Source organism: Podarcis erhardii (assembly GCF_964252035.2).
Source record: "Podarcis erhardii genome assembly, chromosome: 10".
NCBI classification, from domain to species: Eukaryota; Metazoa; Chordata; class Lepidosauria; order Squamata; family Lacertidae; genus Podarcis; species Podarcis erhardii.
In genome coordinates this window covers 17221694-17232635 of record NC_138500.1, presented here as the reverse complement: position 1 = coordinate 17232635, position 10942 = coordinate 17221694, and the positions used below count along the sequence as shown (strand labels likewise).

At 44.2% G+C, this 10942-nt stretch overlaps 1 protein-coding gene across 5 annotated transcripts in view; it reads left to right on the top strand.

Annotated features, from left to right (window-relative positions):
• Positions 1–508: 508 nt before the first annotated feature.
• Positions 509–10942, top strand: part of CALD1 (caldesmon 1) — a 190384-nt gene continuing 179950 nt past the window's right edge. For 2 of the 5 annotated variants that reach the window (XM_081879742.1, XM_081879741.1), the window contains exon 1: positions 510–786. The gene's annotated coding sequence lies outside the window, so the exon portion shown is untranslated. Of the gene's footprint in view, positions 787–10942 lie in introns of all 5 variants that reach the window. The other 3 variants (XM_081879747.1, XM_081879746.1, XM_081879744.1) reach the window with 2 other exon arrangements.

Below are 10942 nucleotides of genomic sequence, written 5' to 3'. Positions count from 1 at the left end.
AAAGCCCGCTAACTCATCTTTTTCACTCTCCCCTCCACTTTCCTTTCCCAGCAGATTCGAAATGATAAAGGAAATACTTCTAAAACATCTGGTATTCATTCCCAAAATACAGTGTCGCTGTATTTTGTTTGCGTCGAATGCCTTGCTTTTAATTTTATCCCACCTCCTCCTCTCCAAAATGAATGCATCAGTAAATATGCAGAGACCGATTCTCTCCCCCCACCCCCGATTTCCAATATATTTCATATTTTTTAAAATATATATATATACACAAAAAAACCACCCTCCATTTGTCTTCAACAAGAGAGCCTCTTTCTCCAAGATTAACATTTCTTATGATTGTTCCTGACAGAGGATTTACTTTCAGAGGCCCTGCGAAGGATAACCAAAAAAGGGCATGGAGCAAGACAGTTTTGGCAGCTTGCGCGAATTTTCGGAGGTTTTTAGGTCTTGGTTTTCTTATGAGTGGCTTCCTGAGCGTGCCTAGGGAATGACAGGCATCCCTTCAGGCTGGCTGACCCCACCTTTGGCTGAAGCCTAGCCATTGGCTGCTTATTAGAATAAATTGAGGACAATGCATACCACTGGCTGCCAATTTTAAACATAAGGGATATGTATTCACTTAGCACTGACTTTTGGGAGGGGCCAAGGAGAGAGTTTAGTTCCATGGACTAGGGCTTACGGGGCTTAGACTGCCTGGGTGCTTCTTATGCTCTGCTGCTTCCGCTGGGAAACAGCCAGAGCCTCACTGCCTAGACCGGTCTGTGAACAGTTTCTGCTGCTGAGGTAAGGGCTCAATGAACGATAAATAAATCAAGAGGGCTTTTTTCTTTTTGCACTTGCACTGTGGATGATTTGCAGGAGCATTCCCATTAAAACAAACGCAAAGCGTTAGGGGTATTGCAAAGAGCGCCTTGTAGCTTTGCAATGATGCTCAGCGTTGAATTAACGGTGGAGGGATGCCAGAGTCTGATGTTTCCCGGAGATACCTTTTTTAAAATTGTATATGTGTAAGTACGATGGGTATGTTTGCACAGAATGAGACTCTGTGCAGCAGGATTTCTTATCTGTCTGTCATTGGGAGACGGATAACAACTACCCTATTAGATGGGGTGTTTTATCTCCCGTTGTAACAGGGCTGTTAATCTCCTTTTTAAAGCGTGGGTTTTTTGTTTCGAAACTTGAGGAAGAAAAGCTGCACAACTGGAAACTAGCCTCTCTGCTCCCCAGCCTGCTCCGCCTTTTTAGGAGTCCAAAACCTGGGCTCTGAAAAGCTTAGCAGCAGAGAGAGAACGCCACTAGCACAGACCTGGCAAAGCTCTGGTTAATGTTATGGATTTGATATGTTGCTGAAACAGATGTCTCGCTCCGACTGTCTTTCATAAAAGAGGAGCTTTGTTGAAAGTAGTCTCCATCCGTTTTTAGTTTTTAGCCTTCCACATGTAATGTTGCCTATTGCCAGGATGTTTCTTATGAGGGAGCCTTTCCGGTTAACAGAAGAAATGTTCATGGGTGGAACTGGCTGATAATAAAGTGAGTGTGTGGGGGTGAGCCAGACTGTCGCTCTGCAAAGACTGGAAGCAGACGTTTAAAGCACTCCTGACATGCTCTGATGACTTTGTGAGTAGAAGGCGATGATATTTTGGAAAGCACAGAATTTCTCTTAATGCTAGTTATAATGGGAGCGAAAGGGTGGAAATGTTTAAAGGAGACAATATCCTTCACCCAGAACCAAAGATAATACATGGGCATGTAGTGTTTGTTTGCTTTTGTTGAACAAAACAGTTTTCTTTTCTTTCTTTTTGGTAGCCCAAGCTTCCTTTTCTTGATATGTGGCTGTGCCTATATTTTGTTTTTGTTCATTGTGGATCTTTTTTGCCCTGGAAAAGGGGCTATGTAGGCGAAAGCTCTCTTAAAAACATCAAGGACAAGCTACCAGGAACCTCCACTGAGCAAACACCTTTAAATTAATTTGAGATGCAGGAGAGGTGTGCTCTCCCAGGATGTGCTTTTTTCATAAGACCATTGCGCACATTTGCATCTTTTCGGTAGACACCTAAAAATGTAATGTGTGAATCAGACATGTGTTGGGCAGTCTTTGTATCACTTGGCTACACTTGTCACAAAGGCAGCTCCCTGACCAGGGGATACCCAGTCACAAACCTGGGTTTACTGCCCCATTATGCATGGAAAGGCCCTTAGGACCACTTCACATGTTACAGTTTAGATATAACTTACAAATGTAATGTGGGAATGCACCAAGCGCTTGAATCAGACAATTACACTTGGGAGGGACTTGCAGTTGGCTGGTGGTAAGCCTGGGTTTTCCCCTGAACAATGTGTGAAATTGCCCAAGAAACAATGAATGAGATCTAAACCATCAACACAACGAAATATGCAATAGATAACACATACATCAGAATCATGTCTGTTTCATAAGGACTGCCACAGCATGCAGTTCATTAAGCAATGCTGTTTTTAAATTCCAATTCCTTTTAGCGGTGCTTACAACTTATAAGGGAGTAGAGTGCCTTGTAAGTGTTGCCTCTATGGTCCAATGTTGCCTTCAACCTACCAATCAGTCTCTTGGTCAAACTAGGCATGATGTATGAGCTCTGGGTGTGGAAATTCCAACCGCATTTCCTTAAGTTATGATGTGACTCCTGATAGTGGATCAGGGCTGCCGCACCAAGGCAGTGGACTTTTTAGCTCTTTGCCCTCCAGCTGATTTCCAAATCAACCCCCCCCCCAAGCTCCTATTAATCATGAAGGGGAAAACTTATTTCCTTCTGCATGAGCATCTAGACAAGGAATGGGGCAACTGAGAAGTGGTCCAGTCCAGTCTTTCACTCCTGGCTTCTGGCAGAAAGATGGACTGGACCACTTTGACACCGAGTCATTGTCTGTATGCAGCTTAATCTTCCGCACAGAGAGATGTGTACAGGCCAGGTGCATATGCAAATGCAACAGGGGCACTTTGGATGCTGAAGCAGCATAATTTAATTGCCTGACTTCAGCTGATTTTGCAGTGGATCTGATTTGCAAGTGAGTGAATGGGGATGGTTGCAGAAAGGGATTGACAAGGTGCTGAATTTGCAAACGGGTCATTGGCAACAAGTATGCTTCCTCCCCACTTTTCCCAGAAATTGGATATTTGGATCATAGGAGCCAACTGATAGGAGGGATCTTTGGCCCCCCAATAACATTTTTTAGGAAGCTGCACCTCCCCAAAGTTGATGGGCATTGCCATTCAAATGGTGTGTGCACACTGCATCATGTGATTGATTTGGCAGGGCTTACCTGCTCCCACCAATATTTTATTCAAGTGGGCACCCCTGATCTGGATGAAATACACTGACAATTGCATGCATGTGGAGAACCCTTTTTATGATTCACATCCAGCTGGAAGCACCTTTGTTAATAAAACAATAAAGGCTTTGTTCTGTAATAATTAAGGGCCAAAGCAGCTCTGGAATCAGGAATATTTCTCTCTCCAATTTGGATCAGGGACATAGTGCTGGTGCGGGAAGGGTTAAGCATGATCTTACTTGCAGTCATTTTTCACGTTTAACCCCTCTGCAACCTCTTTGCAGGTATCAGTATGCCCCCCCCCAATGTGGCAAATAGCAAATTGGGAGGGGTGTATGTGCCAGCACTGCAACGCTGTTGGCTCAGCGTTTGGTTGCCCAATGTGGTTACCTTTAAGAACTGCAGGTTGGAACATTTGGGGAATGAAGTGATCTCAGGTTCTGGACTGGCTCCACCCACCCAAGCTGGTGAGGAAGGACTATAAAAAACTTCCTGTTTGGTCTGAAGCCTTGCCTGAGCGACAATGCTTTCCTAATTCTGGTATGTTTCTGCACAGTGCTTGGTGAGAACCCATTGTCCCTTGATGAGGGCTGATCTCCTTTCCCCTCTGAATTCTTGCCTACAGCTCAGCAATTTTAACTGGGGGTGAAATTATGGCATATTGGCACACAGAGAGTTAACTCTTCCACATCCTGCACTGTAATCCCAGTCCGAATCGCACTTGTTTTTAAGTTTAAATAAATAAATGTGAAGATCCTGAGTGTGGGTCCTCTGCATTGTACCAAGACGTCCCTTCAATGTCGAGCTGTGTGCCCCCTCCTGTTATTTCTGTTTCAAAGCCTTTGGGAGGAAGATGAGGGAAGGGGTCACAAGGCTGTAGCTATAGCACTGGAAGTTAGAATGGTTTCTCTTCAGATTGTATGCCTTTGGTCAGAATGTGTTGTTCATATTAACTTTGGTTTGCAAAAAATCCTTAGTATTTGCGGACGTTAACATATTTTCAATTATTTTCCTGTGATGTGGGTACTAATGGATCGATGACGAAAGTGGACCCTTCGGGTTCTTAGGAGAGGTGTGTTTTGGTTTGTGTATTCGGTCGGCATCCCTCTTAATGGACAGTCCAGCAGGTTCTTCTCAGAAATATCTCGCCAAACATCTTTGTCACCTGGTTGGGAATATGAATTTCTCCAGCTCATAATGCTTGGATGTATTTCAAATCGAGCACAGCTTCAATTAGAAGTTATTATCTGGCTCAGAATGTGATAGAAGATTGTTCACATGCACGATCCATGACCCCATCAAAAACACTGCCTGTTTTTTGTCTGAATCGTAGTTCTGCAAAAGGCCTCCAGAAGCTGTTTTTAGGCTCCAAGAAACTGCAGCTCTTCAGCAATTAGCACCAGGCGTGGCTTGGGAAAGAACCCAAGTCTCCAGAGCTAGAAAAAGAAAGCTCATAAATAACTGTTTTGAGTCAAGCTGAGTGGAGTTCACCTCTGACCAGTTCTTCATTTTCTGGTTGGGTGCCACAGAAATTGCAGCTTAGCTCAGACCTTCTCTGTATCTATAAGGAACTGCATTGGTGTTCCCTCCCTCATTGTTGTTGTTGTTTAGTTGTTTAGTCGTGTCCGACTCTTCCTGACCCCATGGACCAGAGCACGCCAGGCACTCCTGTCTTCCACTGCCTCCCGCAGTTTGGTCAAACTCATGCTGGTAGCTTTGAGGACACTGTCCAACCATCTCATCCTCTGTCGTCCCCTTCTCCTTGTGCCTTCCATCTTTCCCAACATCAGGGTCTTTTCCAGAGAGTCTTCTCTTCTCATGAGGTGGCCAAAGTATTGGAGCCTCAGCTTCAGGATCTGTCCTTCCAGTGAGCACTCAGGGCTGATTTCCTTAAGAATGGAGAGGTTTGATCTTCTTGCAGTCCTTGGGACTCTCAAGAGTCTCCTCTAGCACCATAATTCAAAAGCATCAATTCTTCAGTGATCAGCCTTCTTGATGGTCTAGCTCTCACTTCCATACATCACTACTGGCCCTTCCTCATTACTGTGTGCCATTTGCATAGATTTGAAGGCCTGCAAAGGGCATCCTATATTGTACTTCTAGAGCTTTATGGTGCAGAAATGCCACATGGTGGGGGACTGTGCACAGTTGGGGTTCCTTATCACATGGAGTATCTGTGCATGCATAGCTCTACTAACACAGAGAGGTGCTCCTTTTTTAGGTCTATGGGTCTACATGTGAAGGTCATGGGCAGAGCCAGCGGTGTGGTCCCAATCTTCCTTCCCACCACCCTCCTCCGCATTTCTTCTACCCAATGAGAATATTTGAACACGGCTTTTCCTATCATTAAAATAATGAAAGCTGTGATTTTCAAGGTGCTGAATGCTGTGATCTGTACAAGCTCCAGCGCTTCTGTGGAACACACACAGTGCTTTTGAAGTCTATTGGTTTCAATTTTTTTTTTTTTTTTTGTTTTAGCAAACTGGACTTCCTCAGGAGTTTACATTTATGGAGTTCTTTCCTTCCAAGTAATATGAATGTGGAGGCAGAATGTTTATCTAGGGACAATTGAAGGATTTAGTCCTTGTGAATTCCTATATGAAATGGCCTTATCAGGATCTCATGGACTAATGTGCAGCTCGGGATTTAGGCATCCAACAGATTTTTCCACATCTCCAAATTCTGCAGTTCCTGGACGTTCATCTGTCAAAATACTCACTGAAATATGTATTTTGGAAGGAGTTTTGTTTTTGCATTAAAAAAATAAATAAAAATCAGATGAATGTGGAAACAGAGTGGAATCAAATTATGGGTGAAAACATGAGAAATGTATAATGACTAGAAGTCGGCAGATTCAACCATCCCTAACCTGGAGGAAGGATGTGAAATTGGCAGCATTCCCCGAGTAGCAAAGGTAGCCTGTGTTTTTGTGACAGTCTCCGTTCTCAGGGACTTGGTGAACGGCAAGCAGCCTGCGCAACTGGCAAGGCCAAAGGGAGCATCCTTGTCTCACCAGGCTTTCCAAGCAGAGGAGAGCCTAAGGCACAGATGGGAAACCTGTGCTCATTCTGCCCGGAATTTTGAGGTCCAGCTCTGAGGGCCTTCTGGTGGTTCCCTCGCTGCGAGAAGCCAAGTTACAGGGAACCAGGCAGAGGGCTTCTCAGTAGTGGCACCTGCCCTGTGGAACGCCCTCCCACTAGATGTCAAAGAGAAAAATAACTACCAAACTTTTAGAAGACATCTGAAGGCAGCCCTGTTTAGGGAAGCTTTTAATGTTTCATAGGTTATTGTATTTTAGTGTTATGTTGAAGCCGCCCAGAGTGGCTGGGGAAACCCAGCCAGATGGGCGGCGTATAAATAATAATAATAATAATAATAATAATAATAATAATAATAATAATTTTCCACTTCAAGAGCCACATTCTCTTCTGGATAACCTTCCAGGGTCTACATGCCACTGGTGGACAGGGCCAGGAAGTAAATAACACATCCCTCTCTATCCAGGAAAGCAAAGAGGCATCACCAGAGTTCATGGACAGGCTACACCCTTCTGTAGCCTTCGACCTAATATCATGGAGGTTGCTAGGAGAGGGAAAATGGGGTGGAAGAAGTAGCAAAAAGATGGGGGAAGAAGGGAGAAGATGGAGAAAAGAGGCAAAACAACAAGAACAAAACCCTGAAAAAGGAGTGCCCTCTCCACTTTTAATCCATTCCTGTCCACTGCTGGCTTTGCTTTAAATATCAGCACCAACAGAACGAGACCACATATGCACACGCAAAACTTGGGCATCAGCCTTAACTTAGGAAGGCTGATTATTCTTCGGGAATGAAATTTGATGCGCTATTTTTTAATTGATGAGACTACAGTGGTGCCCCGCAAGACGAATGCCTCGCAAGACGAAAAACCCACTAGGGTTTTCCGTTTTTCGAGGCGCTTCGCAAGACGAATTTCTCTATGGGCTTGCTTCGCAAGATGAAAACGTCTTGCGATTTTTTTCACTTCCCCCCTTTTTTCTAAGCCGCTAAGCCGCTAATAGCCGCTTAGCTGCTTTGCTGCTAAAAGCCGCTAAGCCGCTAATAGCGCTAATCCGCTAAGCCGCTAATAGGTTTGCTTCGCAAGACGAAAAAACCGCAAGACGAAGAGACTCGCAGAACGGATTCTTTTCGTCTTGCGAGGCACCACTGTATTGATGAGACTAGAATTTGTGATCTGAGCAACTGGAACCAGGACAGGCTGCTGTGGGAAAGTACCCTACTTGGAAAAGCTTTTGCTCTGTGGAAACTTCCACTACATATTTCAGTGCTCTGCTCATACCGATAATAAATAAGGGTCGTCTGAGAGATGCTGTGCAGGGTGTAAAAACAAGACAATAAGCAACCCGCCCGTTTGCACATTCATTGGTTGGATGTCCTTAAATAGGAAAAAAAGGGGAATTATGGAAATTGGCTCATAGAACTGTGTAGAACACCATGTCTAGTCATAAATACTTTTTAGCTTGGAACTACCCAGAGCTTGTGGGATACGTCAATATGTATGCATGCCCCCCTGACCCCCGCCACACACACAGATTGACAAGTTACAACAAAACCCCAAACAATGCTGGGAATATTGCCCTTAAGAATCTGGTAACTCAGACTTGTCAGGAACTTTATATCGTAGTTTTAAAGAACACAAAGGACAGAAACAACAGATTTACGAGGCAAACTTTCTTCGCACCAGCTAATCCGTGGGGAGATATGATCAGCATTGCCATAAAACACGTTTGTAAATAAGCAATTCCGCAGGCCTGGGATTTTGGAGGGGGCTTTTGAAACGTGCCCTCTCTCCTTTTTAAGAACACAATTACTGGGTCATATGCATGACCCATCTCATCCACTAGTTTATTTCCAAGCGTGGCTGTTGGTGGATTTGACAGGGAAAGTGTTCAAGAACATGGAGCAGGGAGTTAAGCCAAATGTTCAGGGGTGTTTTGAGGACAGACTTGATGGGAGAGAAACGGAATCACATGGCCGTTCTGAAAGGAGAGGGAATAAAGAATAATAAGCAGGGTCCTTGTGGAAGTATATTGGAGGAGCACAGGTCACAGGAAGGGTATAATGAGAAATAAGGTGGTGAGGGGAGATTGTAGGACAAGTACATTGAGGGGTTTAAGGGACAAAAGCTTGAACTGGATGCAAATGGGGTTTGAGGAAGGGGTTCCTATGGTTTGATCAACCATCGATATGCATGCCTTTTATTTTTTTAAAGGGTGAACAGATAGTATATGTTGAAAATACTCAAATTACTCAGGGTTTTTTTTTTGTTTGATTGCAAAATTGCTTGGAAAATGCTTAACCATTATTATTATTATTATTATTATTATTATTATTATTATAGCTCAGTGACCCCAGTGATCTTGAGCCTCTCTTGGTTTTTGAGCAGTACACCTGTTCTGGAAGTGAGATTTTATTTTTTTATTTTTAGTATTTTATTTTCAATTTTTCTAATAACAATTTTCTTACACATAGAAATCCAATCCAAATTTGCATTGATTGACTCCCCCCTGCCCCGGTTTCCAATTTTTTATTTTATATTTTTCATTGCATCTAATTATTTTCCCCAATTAATTTCCAATTATTTTTCACATCATAATCCGGCCTTCAGCTCATAAATGCTGCAGCAATCCTGCTAATGTTTCCACATTCTTGCAGTGTTCTTTAAATTAATCCACAAAGTTTTTTCCAATCTTGATTAAATGAAATGGAGTTGAGATTTTAAATCTGAACCATCTTCCAGTTCCACATAAGCAGCTCCTAAGCATGAGATCCTAGCCCTCAACCACGAATAATCTGTACTGGCAATGATCCAGTGAAGCTGGAGACACTTCCATACTCTGTTGTAGCCTTCCTCAACCTGTGTGCTGCTGATGCTGATGGAAGTTGCCATCTGGAGAGGGCACCAGGCTAGGGAAGCTTGCTCTCTTGCTTGAAATATTCTTCTGAGGCAACAGTTGGCATCGCTCACTTTTCCAGCTTGAAAATAATCACAATAACCTTTCCGTTCAGCTTGCTCACGTTGACAGCTGCCTCCCGAAGCTTCGGTTATCAGTGGCTTCAAACCTTTCCAGTGTTCAAGTGCCTCAGAGCTCCTGCCTGGCTCGCTGTCTCCTTTGCTCCTGAGTGGCCCTGGGGGAGACAAGGAGGTGTCCAATTTCCTATGAAGGAACCAGGAAAATCCCACAGCGTGGTTTGGCGATCACACAGGGTCCTCAGACATTTCACCGTCTATTGATCCCTGTGCCACCTCTTTATTTCTTGCTGCCACCACCCAGGCCCTACCTGGTACAATATTGAGTCCAGTCAGGGTTAAATTGGAACATAAACTTCTGTTTATTTATTGCAGTTTAACAAGCGTGTGGTTTCATAAACGGTATTGGTCCATTACAATCATGGGGTGCCTATCCAGATCTATAACTTCTGCTACCTGCTCTCACTCACTAAACCACCTCTCAAATGTCTTCCTAGTTCCTAAATGTTCCTGACTCAGCTTATTTCGCTAGACTAACTCAACCTACCCACAGACTCTATTCCAATTCACTCCCACTCCAACCAACCACCCAACTCCCAATGAACTGTCCCTTTGCCCCTCCCAGAGCTGGTTTTATAGTCCCTCTGACTCCACCCCTGGGTTCTGATTGGGTAACTTGTTTAACTATTTCACCTCCAGCACTCTCATATGTTAACGTCACACGGGGATGCGTGGATCTAAATCGTTTTTTGGGGTTGCTGGTGGCACAGAGGTTTCTGGGTGGTGGTGGTATAGATAGCTAGCTAGAAAGGGGCAAGATTTTAGTTATGGGTGCATGGAACAATTTTTTAATTTTTTAAAAAATCAAGACTCCTTGTGCTCTGCTCCCCCTTTCTTCCCACCCAGGGCAGCCCAGCTGCACCTCAGAGCTGGCACGTCACACCAGGCAGGGCCTTGACAGGGGCAGCTTCTCCTCCTCTTTGCCCGCTCTTCAGTAACCACTATCAGCTGCCCAAGGGAGGAGACAACAGAGGGGCCACCGGATGCTCCCCTATATCTTCCACTGCTGCTCAGGACAAGCATGGCTCACCCCAAGCTCGGTGGTGGTGGCACTGGTGGGGAAAACAGGGACATTTCAGGATCAAATCAGAAGCCAGGATGGTTTTTTGTAATTCTGGGTCTGTCCCTGGAAAATAGGGACACTTGGAGGGTCTGGGATAGTCTGCCTCTGAAAACCAGATACTGGGAACAACAAACAGCTTAGGGAATCTACGAAATGCTGAATTAACAATACCCTTTGGATTTCATGGGACCTGTAGGTATATTTAGAGCCAAGGTCCTAATGCCCAAAGATGGCCCTGTTTTTACAATTTTTTTAGGAGACTTCTGTTTAATTTCCTTGGCAGTTACCACGTTGACCACAGAAAGGCACAAGTATTCGGCAAACAGATTCTTCAATCAGTAAGTAACTTGTGGTTAGGATTTAAGAGCTTTTCGGTCCCGTTTGTAAACACCTGAGCCCATCATTAACAGGTCAAGGATAACTGGAGCTTTGGAGCACTTTTTATGTACCTAGGAAGGCTCAGTGTAAATACAGCAATTCATAAGAGGCAGGCCTGTGAAAGT